Here is a 21,471-nt window from a genome sequence, read left to right as displayed (position 1 = left end):
TGTGGATTGGTGTGTGTGTGGATTGGTATATGTGTGGATTGGTAAATGTGTGGAGTGGTATATGTGTGGAGTGGTATATGTGTGGAGTGGTATATGTGTGGAGTGGTATATGTGTGGATTGGTATATGTGTGGATTGGTATATGTGTGGATTGGTATATGTGTGGATTGGTATATGTGTGGATTGGTATATGTGTGGATTAGTATATGTGTGGATTGGTGTATGTGTGGATTGGTAAATGTGCATTGGTGTATGTGTGGATTGGTATGTGTGTGGATTGGTATATGTGTGGATTGGTATATGTGTGGATTGGTATATGTGTGGCTTGGTAAGTGTGTGAGAGTGATGGGTGTTATGCTGTACCATTTCCAATGTATTTTTCATTATATAATTATGCTCTAAAGTACATCATAACTCCCATCACTCTATACTGTTCCATACAGTGGCAGAGCTGGGAGACAGAGGCCTTGCACCCCCACCGCAGGACTCCTGAAAGGTAAGTGAACTTTAAAGAGGGAGAGGGAAGATAGTTAGGAGGGGTAGATAGGGAGAAGGGAGTGAGACGGGGGATAGGGGGTAGATGGGGAGAGGGGGGGAGAAGGGGTAGATAGGGCAGAAGGGAGTGAGAAGGGTTAGATAGGGCAATCATACTCCTATCATGCCAAGTCTGCGAGTACATCCTGGAATCTGGGTATGCCTGGGCATGATAGGAATGTGATTGCTGTTAACTGTCACGGGGTCAGGGAGAGAGGAAGGATCCTACTATGCAGATAAGCACTGTAGAGAAGTCCAGTATACAGTCCGTAATCAAAAGGGCAAAGGCAGGCAGCGGTGTCAAACGTATCCGAGGTCGAGGCAGGCAGGATAGGAGCAAAACGGTAAAACAGGTCCGAGGTCGTGGGCAGGCAGCAGGAATCGTAGTCAAAAAACAGGCAATGGTCGGTACACAAGGAAATCGAGATAATATAGTAATCAGCACACCCAGAAAGCATAACACTTTGAACGGGTGACTACAGGAGAGAAAAAGTGGTGTTTAAATAGGTAAGTGATTACAAACAGCTGTGCAGCGTAATCTACGCACGTTGCGTACGCCGCGTACGCTGCATAGGCTGCGTACGCTGCGTATTTTGCGTACGCTGCGTAGATTGCGTACACTGCGGTACGCCAGATGCGGACCTACGCCGCGTCATACCCGCGTCCCCTTCGGCACGCGCGGGGGACGCGCCGGCGCGACCACGGACAGCAGACGCGACCCTCTCCGAACAGGAGGAGGTGGGACCGCGACACCGCCTTGTGCGCCCGGCGGGGACCGCCGCGGAGTAGTCGGGACCAGGCGTGGCAGCCCTGGCGTCAGAGGTAGGGACGGCGGCGCGCGTGACATTAACAATCATATATATATATATATATATATTAATATTGTTATTTAATTGTTTTGTCCTATTTTGGTGTGTTACTTACTTTAAATAAAAGTGTTAGATTTTTTTTTATGGTGTGGGGGGGGGGTCATATTCGGTTTCGGCCAGGTAAATGCTGCATTTTCGGTTTCAGTCCAGAATTTGTTTCGGTGCATCCCTACTACTAATGAAGTGGTAGGCCTACACTACATCAATGTTTGGCTTAGTATATAGTGATAGGAGTTATGCTGCACTATTGTCAATGTCTGGCTCAATGTATAGTGATAGGGATTACGCTGTACCACCGTCAATGTGTGCCTCAGTATATAGTGATAGGTGTTATGCTGTACCACCGTCATTGTCTGCCTCAGTATATAGTGGTAGGTGTTATGCTGTACCACCGTCAATGTCTGCCTCAGTGTATAATGATAACAGTAATGCTGCGCCGGTATATAACGGTAGAAGCTATGCAGTTTAAAGTGTGTGTGGGGGGGTGCCACATACAGGATCCGCCCCAGGTGCCAAATACTCTAGGTACGCCCCTGCCTCTCACATACATACACATGCATACAGCCACTCTAACACTACACACTAACGCATACACACACACTCTAACACCTCTCACATACATACACACGCATACAGCCACTCTAACACCACACACTAACGCATACACACACACTCTAACACCTCTCACATACATACACACGCATACAGCCACTCTAACACCACACACTAACGCATACACACACCCCCTAACACCTCTCACATACATGCACACACATACAGCCACTCTAACACCACACACTAACGCATACACACACACTCTAACACCTCTCACATACATACACACGCATACAGCCACTCTAACACCACACACTAACGCATACACACACACTCTAACACCTCTCACATACATACACACGCATACAGCCACTCTAACACCACATACCATGCATAGACTTACACACACTCTAACACCTCTCACATACATACACACGCATACAGGCACTCTAACACCACACACCATGCATATACTTACACACACTCTAACACCTCTCACATACATACACACGCATACAGCCACTCTAACACCACACACCATGCATATACTTACACACATCCATGCAGCTCACCCTCCCCAACCTCCCTCTTACATGTTTAGCGCTAATTTTGTTTTAGGAGAGTTGCAGGTTTTTTGCGCTGTTTATTATTTACAGTGGAAGTGATTTTTGGGCTTTAAAGAGCGTTCAGTAATTTATTTAAAACAGTTGAAAATGGTTAATTTAGTTTTTCACATTATTTGGACTGTAATAGTGCTCTCCCAGTCGGTGTGAACCCGTTACACGTCATGGGCCACAGCCACATCAGGGACTATGTGCTTTCATATGTACCTTATTTATGACTAACGTGTTCTTCAAATATAGTTTAGAAGATGTTGGCGCTGGGACCGCACGCATGTGCCGTGTACACAATAATAGCGCCATGAAATTCAATTATTTCCAGGGCTGCTTTTTATCCCTAGTTTGGCCCAAAGTATATAAAGTCCAAAAATAGTTACCAGCACTCCAGGGACTTTCCAAATAACCACACAAACAACTTCGGTTTTCAAGTCTATATATATCATATATATATATGATTAACAGCGATCACATTCCTATCATGCCCAGGCATACCCAGATTCCAGGATTTACTCGCAGACTTGGCATGATAGGAGTATGATTGCCTTATCTACCCCTTCTCACTCTCTTCTGCCGTATCTACCCCTTCTCACTCCCTTCTCCCTATCTACCCCCTTTCCCCTGTCTCACTCCCTTCTCCCTATATACGGCCTCCTAACTATCTACCCTTTCCCTCTTTGAAGTTCAGTTACCTTTCAGGAGTCCTGCGGTGGGGGTGCAAGGCCTCTGCCTCCCAGCTCTGCCACTGTATGGAACAGTATAGAGTGATGGGAGTTATGATGTACTTTTAGAGCATAATTAGATCATGAAAAAGACATGGGTGTTATGCTGTACCATTTCCAATCACTCTCACACACTTACTAATCCACACGCATACCAATCCACACGCATACCAATCCACACGTATGCCAATCCACACGTATACACTAATCCACACATATATACCAATCCACACTTACCAATCCACATGTATACCAATCCACATATATACCAATCCACACACATACCAATCCACACACATACCAATCCACACACATACCAATCCACACACATACCAATCCACACACATACCAATCCACACACACACCAATCCACACATACACCAATCCACACACACACCAATCCACTCTCACTGAATGCTTTCCTACCTTTCCTCTTTTCTCCTTACAGCTCCTTTTCCTCCTCTTCGTTCTTCTTCTTCAGTTCTTCTGTCTTCTTCCGGGTCAGAGGGCACGGACAGCGGTGGGCGCGGCTTCAGTGTTGTGCGCCGGGATCTGACAACAAACCCCGGCGCACAGCAGCTGTTGCCGCGCGGATCACAAGGGAGCGGTATCGGAGGGAGATCCTTGAACCGGCTTAAAATCACTCAAGGGAGCCGGAGGTCTGTTAAAGACCTCCGATACCGCTCCCTTGCGAGCCTGCTCCTCCAGCGGCGGACATTACTGTCTGTCTCTGGAGGGGTGCCGGGTGCCCCCCTGATGAGCAGCACCGGGTGCCGCTCGCCCCCCCCCGCCGCTAGGTACGCTGCTGGCGGCAGCGGTACGCTACGGTGGCGGCGGCGCCCCCTGGAGTGTGGCGCCCTGTGCGGTCGCACAGGTCGCACACCCCAAAGGCCGGCCCTGTCATGGGGTAACATAGAGCCCCAGGTTAGGAGAACGTGAGGGGGCAGATGAGGGGCAGATGACCCATGTGGATAAAAACTAATCTATAGTATTTTGGCGGGTAAGAGGGTCTCTTACTGACATCCCAGAGCTTCCTACTCCGTTACGAGACATTGTTACTTGCACACGGGGTAAAAGGTAATGTTACTTACCCCGTACATTGTACGCCGGGGGTAATGGTTCCTGCCCCATTCCCAATAATATTTCTGTATGAATCCTCTACGCCTCGCCCCATTCTGCCCAGTGTCCATTCAGCCTTTACCTAAACTGACCAGCTGCAGCGACACGTAATAGACGGAATTTACAGGACAAGCTGACAAATACCCCTCTCAGGGCAAAATATTCTCTTGGTTATTTCAAGACATGAAAGAGAAAGTTATTGTTGAAAAAGTTTTTATTGAGGAACATCTGTCCGAGGCCTGCTGGGTGGTCTCCAGCCTCTGATGTACTGAGAGAGGCGAGCGCTGTAGGGTGGTCTCCAGCCTCTGATAGTATATTAGGTTGAAAAAAGCCTTCCGTCTATCAAGTTCAACCTTTCACACCTATCTAGTTCTAAAGTTGATCCCAAAGAAGGAAAAAAAAAACCCTACTTGGGGCAATTGCCAATTATGCCACAACAGGGAAAAAAATTCCTTCTTGATCCAATGGCGGCAATCGGATTATTCCCTGGATCCACTTTCTAATGTGTAGAAAGTACTGAGAGAGGAGAGGCTGTAGGGTGGTCTCCAGCCTCCGATGTACTGAGAGAGGAGAGGCTGTAGGGTGGTCTCCAGCCTCCGATGTACCGAGAGAGGAGAGGGCTGTAGGGTGGTCTCCAGCCTCCGATGTACTGAGAGAGGAGAGGGCTGTAGGGTGGTCTCCAGCCTCCGATGTACCGAGAGAGGAGAGGGCTGTAGGGTGGTCTCCAGCCTCCGATGTACTGAGAGAGGAGAGGGCTGTAGGGTGGTCTCCAGCCTCCGATGTACTGATAGGAGAGCTGAAAAAGAGAAGAGAATGTATTTAAAATGAGGTCATGCCGGCAGTTTATAGAAGATGTCTAATGTGATCTCCCTTATAAACTTTCAGAGTCGGGAGCCATGTGCCAGCCTGTATTACTATTATTATCGGTTTATAAAGCTCCTGCATATTCTAGAGCGATGTACAAAAGGCAGACGGTATGTAATATGAGTCGGAGGCATTGCTGGATTACCATAACCGGGAACTTCTGGGCTCCGGCTACCCGGAACCTACCCATGCGGGGCCCGAGCAGGTGCTGAAACACAGAGAATTTCCAGGTTAGACGCTGATTAGCTCACGTGAGCTTACACTCTCTAACGTGTATTCCCTCCCCATGGCCTCTCTGCTTTGCCTTCCGCATTTTACACTCTTCTACTTCCTCACTTACCTTGGGAGAAGCCGACTTTGTTTGCCTGATTTGCCCCAATGACTGAAGTAGTGGATTCGGGCTCTTCTACTCCATGATCTGGACCTGTATGAGGAGGTAAAAGTGAAGACATGATAAAGATGTGAGATGTAGGGAGGGTGCACGTTACAGACGGCAGGAGGGGACAATGTCAAAACTGTTTAGGAATCAGGGTAATGGGCAGAAGGTGCCTATGGGGTATTTGTTTCTTTGGGTGGGTACTAAATGAATGAGGGAGGAGAGGTTATTAAATCACTGTGAGACGGGGGATCTCTAGTCAAATACGTACATGAGGTGCGACCGGCCTCGCCATCCTGTAGAAGCAACTCCATGAAGACCTCTAGTCCCGCAGCTTTGGGCTCTGGAATGAGAAGTCGGGGAGACGCCGACTGTCGAGTGGAACAAAGCTGTCCTGGGTGTCGTTCAGGAAGGACGGGATCTCCTGGAACCGCTTCAGTTTCCTTTCAGGAATCTACAAGGAGAAGAGACACAAATGGACAGAGTTAATGTGAAGTCACCGCCATCTGGAGGACGCAAGAAAGAGACGTCAGGTCTCGCAGGCTCCATGAATGACACGAAGCCCGGCTTGGTTATTTCTTTACTTACTTGAGGTGGTCTTAACGGGGGAGTCAGACTCCTGCTCTCCATCGCTTCCCAGTTAATGTGCTGGAAGAATGGGTGATTTCTGATGGAACCGGTCACCCCGAGGCGTTGGAGAGGATCCTTGGCTAAAAGCTGTAAAGGCAGACGAGAGGAACATGTTATGGATACGTGTTAGCGTGTTAGCATGTTCTGCTTTTCTCTATATATCTCTATATAACGCCCCCTCCCAGTGTCTCCCCAATTAGCGTCTCCCTGTACCTCCCGCCATTAATGTCTGATACTCACATTATTCAGGATGTCCACAGCTTCACGGCTGAGCTCCACGGTGTAAAAAGGGCTGTCATTGACGATGGAATAAACCACGGCCGACCTGACGCCGCGATCAACGAAAGGAGAGGATCCGTTGAGCATCTTGAATAGCACCACCCCAAAGGACCACCAGTCTACAGCGGCGCCATAACCGCTCGCATCCATTAAATGCATCTGACGAGGCAAAGAAACAACGTATCAGACGCTTCCGAGACGTTCTGCCGGAGCCCGTAACCACTTCCATTCTTGTGGATCAACCCCTAACTCTACCCCTCCCCGCTCTGAACTTTCATCCAGTGATTCCTAATCCGTATCGGCCCTATTGCCCTGCAGGGCCCATAATAATATATGAAACACAAGTAGATCCCCTCACCTCTGGAGCCATGTAGGCGAATGTCCCGCAGGCCAAGGTCATGAAGGCGTCTCCAAATATTCCTTCCCCGACCAAACCAAAGTCGCCAATTTTAACGTGGCCCTCCTTATCGAGCAAGATGTTTTCCAGCTTCAGATCTCTGAATGAGAGAATAAATATCTGAGTTATTTGCGCTTATTATACGATTAAGAACCGTGGACTCCGACAACAAAGTGGGCATCGGAGGAGGAGAGAACAGAGAAGAGAGAAAGGGAAGGCGAGTGCTCGCTCACATCGTTTCATATTATAGGGGATTTATCACAAAGACATGTTCCGGCCATCTAGCCCTTCGTTGTGATCTGCCCCGTTCTTATTATAACATTAACTCCGAGAGAGGGGAGGACTAAGACAGACTCTTACTCACCGATGGACAATGCCCTGGGAGTGGAGATACTGGATGCCGCACACCATTTCTGCTGCATAAAACCTACAGGAGAGAAGAAAACACTCAGTGAGATGCATCGTCCAATATAATCGTCCCGTGATAAATAATCCCCGCGCGTGACCATCTGTGACTTACGTGGCCGTGGTCTCCTCCATACAGCCGATCCGGTCCAGACAGGTCTTCAGGCTTCCTCCGGCCATGTACTCCATGACCAGGAAAGCGCAGTTCTGTGCGGGAGAAAAGAGAAGAGATGAAGATGCGGGAGAAGTGGGAATGAAGGCGAGACGTTTGGATGACATTGTATAGAGGGGCGGCAGTTATCTAAACGGGCAGCGCGGGGAGGTATAGATTAATACTAAGAGGGGCTTTTATTCAACGCAGGCGGGTAACAGAACAGTACCTTCGTCTGGAAGGCGGCGTATCCGTGGCATAGAAACGGGCTGTTTCTTGCCACCTCCAGCGTCCTTTTTTCTTTCAAGATGGACGCGGCCTTCGCGGCTTTCTTGCGGATCACCTTCACTGCCACCAGGGAGTCCCTGCCAGCGAGAGACGCCAGCATCACCTGAGAAAAGCAAAGGGTTAAACTCTGTCATAATGTTCCAAAAACGTACGTAATGGCCATAGCTGTATGACCCGGGAGAAAACGGAGTCTTTAGACCAGCATAGAAAAGGGTGCAGGGACCTCAGTGGTCTCTTCTTCAAACACACCCAGGATGGAAATCTGGGATCGGATAAATCCTTACTTAGAAGTTACTAAAAGTAAACGGAGCGCTCACCTTCCCAAAGGAGCCTTGTCCCAAGAGCGCGTGGAAGTCGAAGCTAAACGCGGACAGCGTGGGCGGTCTCTTCAAGCCCCTCACCGCAAGCTGACGGCTTCCTCCTATTGGATAAAAACAATCCTTATTACAGATACAGGCCGGACACCGGGCGGGATTCAGGGTCTAACAGATAGTAAGAGAGCAGAAAGAGCCCGGAGCGGAAATTCTCTTATCGTCGGCCATCTACATCCCCCGTTTTCTCTCCCCGATTCTCTTACCTGCGCTGTTCTGCTCCTCGATGATCCGCCGCTTGACGTCTTGGTCACAGCTGCCTCTGCTGCTCCGGGGACGTTTTTCGGGACGCTCTCTCTGCACCTCCTTCTCTGGCTCGTTTTTTTTGAGCGATTTCTTCAGGGGAGTCTTTCCTCTCTTCCTCCTGTATTCTTCCAGGTCCTCCTGCGGCCTCGCGCTCTTGCTTGGCTCCTCCACCTCCTTAGCAGCGCGTTTCCTCTCTCTTCTGTCCTCGCTGTCTATGCTGCTGCTCTCCTTCTTTCTTTTAGGAGCCAAGACTCCACCAGCTGGTTCCTCCACTACGTTCGGCAAACTCCTCTCTCGCTCTTTCTTAGCCAGGTCTTCATGGGCTTTGGGTTTCTCCTCCGGCCCCAGACTCTGGCTCGGCTCCTTCACCTCCTTAGCAGCACTTCTGCTCCGTTTCCTCTCTATTCTCTCCTCTCCCTCTGTGCTGCTTCTCTCCTTCCTTTTGTGGGCCGAGACTTCAGCGGCCGCTTGTCCCGCGTCTTGCCCTTTTCTCCTCCATGTTGCGGCGTTCTGTATTGCCGTCTTCACCCGAGTGAAACATTCACGCAGCCGTTTGGGGCAGCATTTTCGTATCCTCCGCTTCAGTCTAGCGGAGAGACTGCACTTCCCCGAGGTCACTGGTGAGCTTCCACTCGCACTTTTCTCTTCCTCCATAATCGCTTGTTGGGTCAGCAACACTTGAAATTCACTGATAGCAACTCGCAAGTGTCTAGTATCCAACTGAACTGAGGAGAGATGCGTTTGTCTTACATTCTGGAGTGACACCTATGATGTCACAGTGGGCATGATGTCACAGTGGGCATGATGTCACCATGCTACATCTCCTGATTGAGCTGCTGGGTTACTACATACCTTAAGTATCAATTATATACGAAGTTCACCAATGGGATTCAACCAATGGGATTAAACATTGTGTGATTTTCTCATCATTCCGGTGACTTTTATTCTTTCTAAATATAATAAATCTGCTCATCGTGTGAAGTTTATTCGTTTGCTTCCAGTTCCCTGATCCGTTATTATTACAGATATTATAATTATTTATATATCGCCGTCATACTCCGCAGCGCTGTACAATGTGTGTTATAATTATTTATATATCGCCGTCATACTCCGCAGCGCTGTACAATGTGTATTATTATTTATATATCGCCGTCATACTCCACAGCGCTGTACAATGTGTTATTATTATTATTTATATATCGCCGTCATACTCCGCAGCGCTGTACAATGTGTGTTATTATTATTATTTATATATCGCCGTCATACTCCGCAGCGCTGTACAATGTGTTATTATTATTTATATATCGCCGTCATACTCCGCAGCGCTGTACAATGTGTGTTGTTATTATTATTTATATATCGCCGTCATACTCCGCAGCGCTGTACAATGTGTTATTATTATTTATATATCGCCGTCATACTCCGCAGCGCTGTACAATGTGTGTTATTATTATTATTATTATTTATATATCGCCGTCATACTCCGCAGCGCTGTACAATGTGTGTTATTATTATTATTATTATTTATATATCACCGTCATACTCCGCAACGCTGTACAATGTGTGTTATTATTATTTATATATCGCCGTCATACTCCGCAGCGCTGTACAATGTGTTATTATTATTTATATATCGCCGTCATACTCCGCAGCGCTGTACAATGTGTGTTATAATTATTTATATATCGCCGTCATACTCCGCAGCGTTGTACAATGTGTGTATTATTATTTATATATCGCCGTCATACTCCGCAGCGCTGTACAATGTGTTATTATTATTATTTATATATCGCCTTCATACTCCGCAGCGCTGTACAATGTGTTATTATTTATATATCGCCGTCATACTCCGCAGCGCTGTACAATGTGTGTTATTATTTATATATCGCCGTCATACTTCGCAGCGTTGTACAATGTGTGTTATTATTATTATTTATATATCGCCGTCATACTCCGCAGCGCTGTACAATGTGTGTTATTATTATTTATATATCGCCGTCATACTCCGCCGCGCTGTACAATGTGTGTTATTATTATTTATATATCGCCGTCATACTTCGCAGCGTTGTACAATGTGTGTTATTATTATTTATATATCGCCGTCATACTCCGCAGCGCTGTACAATGTGTGTTATTATTATTTATATATCGCCGTCATACTCCGCAGGGCTGTACAATGTGTGTTATTATTATTTATATATCGCCGTCATACTCCGCAGCGCTGTACAATGTGTGTTATTATTTATATATCGCTCTCATACTCCGCAGCGCTGTACAATGTGTTATTATTATTATTTATATATCGCCATCATACTCGGCAGCGCTGTACAATGTGTGTTATTATTTATATATCGCCGTCATACTCCGCAGCGTTGTACAATGTGTTATTATTATTATTTATATATCGCCGTCATACTCCGCAGCACTGTACAATGTGTTATTATTATTTATATATCGCAGTCATACTCCGCAGCGCTGTACAATGTGTGTTATTATTTATATATCGCCTTCATACTCCGCAGCGCTGTACAATGTGTATTATTATTTATATATCGCCGTCATACTCCGCAGCGCTGTACAATGTGTGTTATTATTATTATTTATATATCGCCATCATACTCCGCAGCGCTGTACAATGTGTGTTATTATTATTTATATATCGCCGTCATACTCCGCAGCGCTGTACAATGTGTGTTATTTATTTATAAATCGCCGTCATACTCCTCAGCGCTGTACAATGTGTTATTATTATTATTTATATATCGCCGTCATACTCCGCAGCGTTGTACAATGTGTTATTATTATTATTATTTATATATCGCCGTCATACTCCGCAGCGTTGTACAATGTGTTATTATTATTATTATTTATATATCGCCGTCATACTCCGCAGCGTTGTACAATGTGTTATTATTATTATTATTTATATATCGCCGTCATACTCCGCAGCGTTGTACAATGTGTGTTATTATTATTATTTATATATCGCCGTCATACTCCGCAGCGCTGTACAATGTGTATTATTATTTATATATCGCCGTCATACTCCGCAGCGCTGTACAATGTGTTATTATTATTATTTATATATCGCCGTCATACTCCGCAGCGCTGTACAATGTGTATTATTATTTATATATCGCCATCATACTCCGCAGCGCTGTACAATGTGTGTTATTATTATTATTATTTATATGTCGGACTCTTCAGTATTAACCCCTCACACGACCTGTGCGAAAAATACACGGATTGGTGAAAAAGGGCAGGAAATTATTGCTAGCGATGACTTTGGAAGTGATTGGTGGTCAAATAGCTGCATGTAAAGCGACCAATCGTTGCTGACGAAACACTTTGGATTCACTGCTTTACAGAAATATGTACTTTAACCCCATAAGGACCAGGCTGTGTTTTACCTTTTGTACCATTTGAGTCCGAGGCTGTTTTAACCCTTTTGCGGCGCTCGTGTTTGGATGTAGTTTTCTCCTCACTCATTTACTGAACCCACACAAGTTATATGTTGTTTTTTTCAGGACAGGAAGGGCTTTCTTCGGATATCATGGTTTTGATCGTATTATCTAAATTCCCATTAACATTCTTTTGTGTTTTTTTATCACTAGAATTGCGCTTCAGGTATGGATTTACAGCTCCTGGTATACGACTCTTTCAAACAAGACCCCAATATGTGTTCAGCATCTCCCGAGTGCAGTGATACCCCCCATGCATGGGTTTGTCGGGTTGTTTGGGAGGTAAAAGTGCACATTTTTTAATCTGGTCCTACTGCCCCCAAGTCCTAATAGGGCCATCGTTGAAGCCGGCTAATTCAATTTACCCCAGCAAACTATATATTTTTGAAAACTAGACACCCAAAGGTACTGCAAACGCTAGTATTTTAACCCTTTCCATGCATGAGATTCTACCACCAGCCTTTGCCACAGTTTGTGGTAGTATTTTTTTTTTTTTGTTTTTTTTTCACACAAATTGTATTTCAGGTATAAATTTATAGCTCCAGGTATCCTTCACTATCAAACAACACCCCTCATGCATGGGTTTGTCTGGTGTTTGGGGTTAAAATGCCACATTTGGGAAGTGCACTCCCCCCCCCCCCCCCCATTTTGGTCAGTCTGTGCCTATGCCCTATCTTTGAGCCCGGCCACTACAATTCACCCCATAAAACCATTCATTTTTTTAGATTAGACACCCCTTGGGTATTTGAAATGCTTTTATTTTAACTCTTTCCATGTCAAGATTTTTTGGAAGATACAGCACTAATTTTAGCACTTGCTCATAATAATAAACTTTATTTTTTATTTTATTCTTTTTGGACTTTTTTTCTACATTTTGCTGGAACTGGATGGTTCCTCTGATGCATAATAATTTTTAAATGTTACCATTTTTTTTAAGCTTTTTTTTTCCACATATTTTTTTTTTTATTTTTTTAATATTTTACTAATCACATAGTGATTAGAAAGCTGGGCTCCATTGACTTGCGTGGTTGAGTGCAGTACTTGTATTCAACCTGCAAGTGGAGCCAGAGTTCTCTAGAGGATCTGGAGACCGTCTAGTGAACTTTTTCAACTTTGTTATTTTTTTTAAAGGGCGGCCGCCATCTTGCGATTGGCGAAATCACTCGCAGTGGCGGTTGTGAATTAGGGGGTGCCAAACAAGCCCAAATGAGTCATAGAGCCACAGACACGCTTCCACCTGTGCCCTGTAATGTGCAGAAAAGCAAAACATCGCCTCTGCATGTATTTCCGTAATCCTCCACGGCGCAGTACAATACGTGTCATTATGAAATATATGACGTTACTGGGGCTGCAGATAGTGTTCCTGAGCCACAAGTCACGTGAATCCTCCCTACATGCCCTAAGAGAAGGTCCACACTCTGCAGAAGAGTATGTAGCAGAATTCCCTAGAAGCGACCATCGGTTTAGTTGTCCGTACAGATCGAAGGTTCCGAGAGAGACGCATGGAAAAAACACAGCATGGATCCCTGCCTATTCGGCCTGCTGCTGAAATGAAACAAGAGGGAGCTATGCAAACGGGACTGGTTCGCGGTCCTCTCTCGGCATCAGAAAAGGCCCAACGTAGACTCAGCCTCTGTCTGTACTGTGGTCAAGCAGGGCACACCGAACGCCCATCAGTGTCTAAATGTAATCCCAGTGAATCTATGTTTCTTGGAGGGGTCTGGCTCCTAAATTTGATCAGACCTGTCTCTTTATAGTGGAGCCTTGAGAAGAACGGCTTTGATGCCATCATCAGTTCTGGGGCCAGCAGCTGCTTCTTGGATGCCACAACTAGTAAAGAAACCCAACAGACCTTCACAGATAAAGAAACATCCAACTTCAACTCGTCAACGGGAGACCAAACCAGTCTGGATCTGTCACCTCAGAGCCTCAATTAATAACATTCGACAGTCAATCTCGCTCATTTGCGCTTATATTGGGACTCCCTTGCTTCGGTAAACACAATCCTCATATTAACGGCTCCACAGGTTCTGTGTCCTTCCATTCCCGAGAGTGTCGTGATATCTGTTATATACGCTAGCTCTGCGCTAATGGGCGCCCTCGCCCCTACAATACCTTCCACCCAAGAGACTTTACAAAAAAACACCTAAAATATATCATTCTTTTCAATAAAAGGGGAACAGAAACCCTTCCTACTCGCCGAACATATCATTGGCCTATCGATTTACTGGAGCTACAGTTCCATTTGGGCGCATATATATATATATCCGTTAGCCGAACCAGAGCTTAGCCCTTATCACGTTTCCAAGAACCTACAGAAAGGGTCTATTGACCATCCTGCTTTCCTGCCGGTGCCAGTATTTTCTATGTCGGAAAAAAAAGAGGGCGCTTGCCAGAACTCAATAAAATACAAAAAAAACCCCTGTACCCACTACCTCTTATTCCAGAACTGATGGGTCGCCTGAAAGCTGCGCATATTTACTCAAAACTGAACGTATAATTTAGTACGCATTCAGGGGGAAGACAAGTGGAAAACAGCATTTAGATTAAGGACATTTTCTAACAATATCTTCCGAGGCATGTTGGACACATTCATTGCAATCTACTTGGATAATATCCTCGTGTATTCTTCCTCCTTGGAAGAACACAGGCATCATATGCAGCTTGTTCTCACTAGATTATGCTAGTTCTAGAAGCTAATACTGTTGACAGTTGGGATACGGATTGTCACCCGACAATATCCAGATGGACCCCCAGAATCCTCCGATGGCCTATTCCGACTACAGCAAAAAAAGATTCAGCAGTTTCTCGGGTTCGCTAACTTTCACCAAACCACTAAGAGCTCTTACCAAAAACACTGCTTGTTTTCAGTACTAAAACGACGCTTTGCTCCTGTCCTGGTTATTCCTGACCCGCTATACATACTTATCCTAGAGGTCGATGCCTCTGAGACTGCAGTAGGAGCGGGTCTACCACAAAGACATGGACTTATGAAAAGTTACACCCTGTATCATTCTCCAAAAAGTTGATTCCAGCTGAAAAAAATGATACCGTAGGAGATCACAAACTTCTAGCCATTAACACAGCCATGGAAGAACCGATCCCAGCCAAACGTTTCTGCCCCAGACAAGCACGAAAGGCTTTGTTTATTATGCGATTCGTGTGGCATATTACAGACCATCTGTCCTGCCTGCACGAGGGACGCAAGACACTAGTATAGGCCACCGAGACATGATCCGAGCACTTGCCAGCTTGTGGGTCATGCTAACGGGTTTAAAACATAATGTATTGTACCCTAAAATAAATGAGACGGACAACCAACTGGATTTTGAAAAGGCCACAGCTTTATTTATTGTAAAATCACTGTGACACATAAAACTTTATTTGAATTTTAAAACGTACACAACTTTGTAACATTGTAACCTCCATGACTTAGGGTCCCTCCACCCCTACTACCACACTTCACCCCATGGAGGTTACTACCACACCCCTTAAGGATAAACCGACATCCTTTCCAGACAGCTCCACCTCCGCCGGGAGCTGCCACCAACTTTTGCCGTGCACCCCAACCACGAGCCGTAAACCGCACCAGCACGTGGCATAAGCACAACGGCCCCCTCATTCCCTTGGGACCGTGCCCGTGGGAAACGCCCACAAAACGTGACAAATAAACACGGTTCCCATACCTCGGATGAGAAACCACCCAATTATAACCAGGTACCACGAATAAGTATCCTAAAAACAGCCAACCGGAACCTCAGTTCCCCGCCAATGAAGTCAAGCTGCCCCACGTGCCCCCACCACAAGGACACAAACCGGAAACAACACACCAACAGTAGGGCGGGCGGGAGGGAAAAACTTCTTCACTGCTTCCAAAATTTTAAAAAGTGGAAGGCCACGACCCCTGGCCTTCCTTAAATAGCCAAGTGGCCACACGCCCACTTGATCTGCCTAGGGCCAATCTGAGGTCAAGCCTGACCCTTACAATAATCAAGGCCGGATCATGGGGCCCCTCCTGCTATTTTGTGGTGTCTCCGGGGCCTACTTGATCCGAGCACTTGCCAGCTTGTGGGTCATGCTAACGGGTTTAAAACATAATGTATTGTACCCTAAAATAAATGAGACGGACAACCAACTGGATTTTGAAAAGGCCACAGCTTTATTTATTGTAAAATCACTGTGACACATAAAACTTTATTTGAATTTTAAAACGTACACAACTTTGTAACATTGTAACCTCCATGACTTAGGGTCCCTCCACCCCTACTACCACAGTTCACCCCATGGAGGTTACTACCACACCCCTTAAGGATAAACCGACATCCTTTCCAGACAGCTCCACCTCCGCCGGGAGCTGCCACCAACTTTTGCCGTGCACCCCAACCACGAGCCGTAAACCGCACCAGCACGTGGCATAAGCACAACGGCCCCCTCATTCCCTTGGGACCGTGCCCGTGGGAAACGCCCACAAAACGTGACAAATAAACACGGTTCCCATACCTCGGATGAGAAACCACCCAATTATAACCAGGTACCACGAATAAGTATCCTAAAAACAGCCAACCGGAACCTCAGTTCCCCGCCACGGCCAATGCATTCGAACCTACTTGAATGCATTGGCTCCTCCACACAGCAACCGCCTTCTCCAAACCGAAGCGAACATCCAGCAACCAAATATCAGAACCTATATCCGTCAGATGAACACCATCCGCCCGAAACAAAGACGAATTATCACCCTCAAGATCCGGGTGGGGCACAACTATCCCCCCAAACCTGGACACAAAACGGGAAATAGATTTATTAACCTTCACCCGAGCCCTGTTGACGCCCTGAAGAGATTTTGCCCCCCTCCAAAACAGCCGAGGGGCGATATGGGACCAAACCACCACTAGCCCAGGGAAACGGGTCCACAACCGCAGCAAGTCGCACTTAATATTCCGAACTAACACCCGCAAAGGAACCACGCAAAGATCGTTACCCCCCCCATGCAACACTAAAACATGAGGGGGCGAACCAACGGCAGCCCGAGCATAAAACTCCGACAGAACAAAATCCCAAGACTTGCCCCGAAACCCAAACCAGCGAACCTGAGCATCACTGAGCGGGAGACCCAGCTGAGTACCCTGAACCCGCACCGCAGCCCTCTTTTCAGCCCAGTAGACGAAGGAGTGCCCGAAAATCCAGACACGGCAACGCACACGATCTGAAAAAGAGCGAGAAAGTAACAACAAACATCAGAGCAAGAAACCACTAAACCAACGAAGGCCGAACATAAGAGCGATAGCGAGCAGAACCCCAACGCCCCAATCTCATAATCGTCGCCTCTGGAAGACCCCACCTAGCCGCCTCCGTAGCGGCCCCAATACGGAAGGAATGAGAGGCAAATTCCCCAGGAGACAGGCCCAGACCCAATAAACCCTTACGGAAAACGGCCACAAATTGAAACCGGGACAAAAAGGAGCCGTCAGCGTGAACAAAAAGGGGGCCCGGGACCTGCGGACGTAACCGCAAAAATTGAACCAAGCAATCCACAGGACAGAGGTCAGAACCGACCAACTTGCGCAGCACGACAGCAAAACCCCTGCCCGACTGATCGGTTTTAGATCGCCTGATAACCAGACGAACGTCGTCACGACCCACACACACATCCTCAAGGGCTGACCAACTCACTAATGCGGGTCGCCCCAAAAAAGGCCACCACAAAAGCCGCGCGAAACAACACCTGTTCATAGAGATCCGTACAAACCAAAACCAAACGGCCACAGAGCTGACCCAGAATAGAAAAAGTCACCGGCCTACGCGTATCCCGCGTCCGAAAACCCTTCCGAAAACCCCGAAGCGCCTGCCGAACAAGAAATTCTTTACAAAAATCAGCGTCACCAACCAACTTGCACCTGAAGGACACCGCGGCTATCAGCTGATTGACCCTGGACACCGACACACCTTGTTCAAAGGCCTCACCCAGATACCTCAACATAGCCAACACTCTTCCTTCAGTTGAAGACGAGTCGCCAGCCGAAGCCAGGAACGCATCCCACACCGACCAAGCCCTCTGGTAGGCCGTCCAAGTAGAGGGAGCCAGGGACCGCTGCAGCAACATCAACGTGCGACGTCCCCCATGGTCCAAAGCCAAGGTGGGCAAGCCAGACCCTCCTGCGACGCTCCCGGCGCCAGCTCCCGGAACCGCGACCACAGCTGTCGAGACAAAGCATCCGCTAAGGAATTGTCCACGCCAGGGATATGGGCAGCCGTCAAAAACATGTTCAACTGCAGGCAGCGCAACACGAGATGCCGCAGCAAACGTAACACAGGGGGGGAGAAAGCAGAAATATTGTTAATGGCCAACACCACGCCCATGTTATCACAATGAAGCCGAACCCTCTTATTCCGCAGCAACTCCCCCCAGAGTTCCACGGCCACCACAACTGGAAAGAGCTCCAGGAACACCAGATTCTTGCAAAGTCCAGAGGCCGTCCAAGCCGCGGGCCAAGAGGCCGCGCTCCACCGACCCTGGAAGAAAGCCCCGTAACCCACGCCACCAGCAGCATCAGTATAAAACTCCATATCGATGCTAGCCACCGCCTCGTCCATCCAAATAGCCTTCCCATTAAACTCACTCAAGAAGACGTCCCAAACAGCGAGATCTTCCCTCAAATCCGAGGTAATCCGAATGAAATGATGAGCCGAACGGACGCCCGCTGAGGCCAGAGCCAACCGCCTGCAAAAAACCCGCCCCATCGGGATAATGCGACACGCAAAATTGAACTTCCCCAACAAAGACTGCAACTGCCGCAACGTGACCTTTCGAGCCGCACGGAAACGACCGACCCACGAACGCAAATCAGTAACTTTATCCTCGGGCAGCTGGAAAATCATAGACACCGTATCGATTTCGATGCCCAAGAACTTCAGCCGGGTAACAGGGCCCTCCGTCTTATCCAGGGCCAACGGAACCCCGAAACGACTCATGACCCCCTGCAACGTTGCTAAAATCATGGCACAGACCGGAGAACCACTCGGACCGACACACAGAAAATCATCCAGATAATGGATGACGGACGGAACCCCAGACTCCTCCCTGACCACCCATTCCAAAAAACAACTAACCGTTTCGAAATAAAAACAGGAGATCGAGCACCCCATAGGCAAACACTTGTCAACAAAAAACTGCCCATCCCACATACAGCCCAGGAGGTGAAAACAATCCGGATGAACCGGCAATAGCCGGAAGGCCGCCTCTATATCGGCCTTAGCCAACAAGGCACCACGGCCATAGCGCCGAACCCAATGTAAGGCAGAATCAAAGGAAGCGTATGAGACCCTACACAGCTCCTTATCAATACCATCGTTAACTGAGCCCCCCTTAGGAAAGGAGAGGTGATGTATCAAACGGTACTTGCCCAGCTCCTTCTTGGGCACCACACCCAAAGGGGAAACCCGCAAATTAGGAAGAGGAGAACTATGAAACGGTCCCGCCATGCGCCCCAACTCAACCTCTTTGGCCAATTTCTCCCCCACCACCCCAGGAAACGACAAAGCGGATTTCAAGTTCCGAGGGGCCCGAAAAACATCCCCCTCCCGAAACGGAATGTAGAAACCCTCCGAAAAACCCGAAAAAATCAACTCCGCCGCCTGCCTATCAGCATACCTATCCAACCAGGGGACCATCTCATTTACCCTCACCGGAGTCGCCCCCTTTTCCTCCAGCACCAGAGGCCTTTCCCTCTTTTGCCCTTTTAAAGCACTTGGACAGGGGGTGGGAACCGGCACACCCTGAACACTCATGTTTGAACCTACAAGTGGAGCCCCACTTACACTGGCCTTCATTGAATTGCCAGCAATAGCCCTTTCTGGGACCCGCCGAGGGCGAGCTATGGGCTCCGCCGGCAGACCCTGAAAAGGGCTGACGTACCGGAGCCGTAACCTTAAGCCACAAAGCAATGTCCTTGTGATCCCAACGAATGGAGGGACGCACCGCCTTGCGCTGACGGAATTGCTCATCATAACGGAGCCAAGCCAAACCGCCATAAACCCTATGCGCTTCGCCAATACTATCCATATAACAGAACAGCTGCGAGCAGTGATCAGACGCCCTTTCACCGATAACACTAGCTAATATGGCAAACGCCTGGAGCCAATTTTGAAATGTCCTAGGAATCAGCCGAAACCTACGCCGTTCCTCATCCTCCTTCTTTTTCTCCAAATTAAATCGCTCCAAAGGCAGCAGGGTGAAAATGTCTACATATTCACCCTTCCATATCTTTTCCTTAACCTCCTGCTTGAGATGGGCCCCCAAAGGGCCCTCGAAGCAAACATAAACTTCCCCTTTCGCCGTGTCAGAAGGGCGAGCCAAATCCCCTGAATCTTTTGCACCAGCCACAGCCGTAGGGGACACAACTGCAGAAGAGCCCGCGCCGGCACCCCCTTCCCCCACAGCAGCCGATCCTAAAGAAGAGCCAGGGACAGACGGCACTTCACCGGCGCGAGCCACACCACTCTCCCAGACAGAAGCCGGGGACGCGCTCCCAAGCGTAGCAGACGGAACAGCAGCAGAAGCAGCCGGAAACTTGTCTAAAACCGCTTTAAAAGCTGCAACCAGAGATCCCCAATCCCCAGGAGTAACCACCGGACCCTGTGCAGCCGCCCCAGCCCCAGCCACATGCGCAATGGACTGCTGAGAAGCCTGAGATAACCCTGCGGGACCAGTATCCCCTGTAGACTCACCGAGCTGGCCTTGAGATCCGTGCACAGCCGTTCCAGACGCGCTTACATCGCCAGCAGCAGGTGTAGAGAAGATAGCAGGAGTAGCCGACAACCGCTGAGACGACCGCGCCCTACTACGCCGTCTGGAACCGCTGCCCGCATCGCCGTGATCCCGGGAATAACGGTCGCCCGTCCGAGAACGGGGGGTGGAACCCCGCCGAGAGCGAGACCGCCATGAAGGGGGGGGGGGTCCGACCACGCGCCCGGCCCCGGGCCCGACTAGAAGCCGCGGCAGAAGAAAGCGATCCCCGAGACGGGGACCGCCGTCGCGGGACATCCTCCGGCCGTACACTCCCCCGCCGGCCACCGGTAGACGCCGCATCCAGCCGCCCACGGGACACAGGCGCCGGCGAAGCCGAACGCCGACGACACCCGCCGTCCCGTTGTCCCTCCGACTCGCTGGCACGACGCCAGCCACGTCACCCCACCTCAACCGCCGACTCGCGCGCCTCAGATGAGGCCTGCTCACCACTCGCCGCGACGGCCGACGGCCGGGATCGAAGTCGTCTGCTCGGGCCAGTCGACACCTCCGGGCTCAGCCTCACCGGTGGACGAGTCCTCCGAGTCCTCGTAGACCTCTCCTGCGGCACCACCGGATCCTGCGTCGCTCCTGCCGACAGCTGAGCCGTTTCCGCCGCCAGCTGGGCCAAACGCTCCTCGATCCAGGACGTCCCGAACTGCACCGCCGAATCCCGGACCCGAGACAGCAGCCCATCCAGGTCAGCCATGGCACTGAAAAGAGAGAGCAGGTAATAACAAAATAGGCCTCCTGTTAGTTTTTTTTTTTTTTTTTTTTTTTATAGGAAACAGAAAAACTTCTTCACT

This window comes from Sceloporus occidentalis, unplaced genomic scaffold (assembly GCF_023333645.1).
Source record: "Sceloporus occidentalis isolate IW3139 unplaced genomic scaffold, rSceOcc1.0.p SCAF_242, whole genome shotgun sequence".
NCBI lineage: Eukaryota > Metazoa > Chordata > Lepidosauria > Squamata > Phrynosomatidae > Sceloporus > Sceloporus occidentalis.
Note: the sequence above shows the minus strand (reverse complement) of the source record.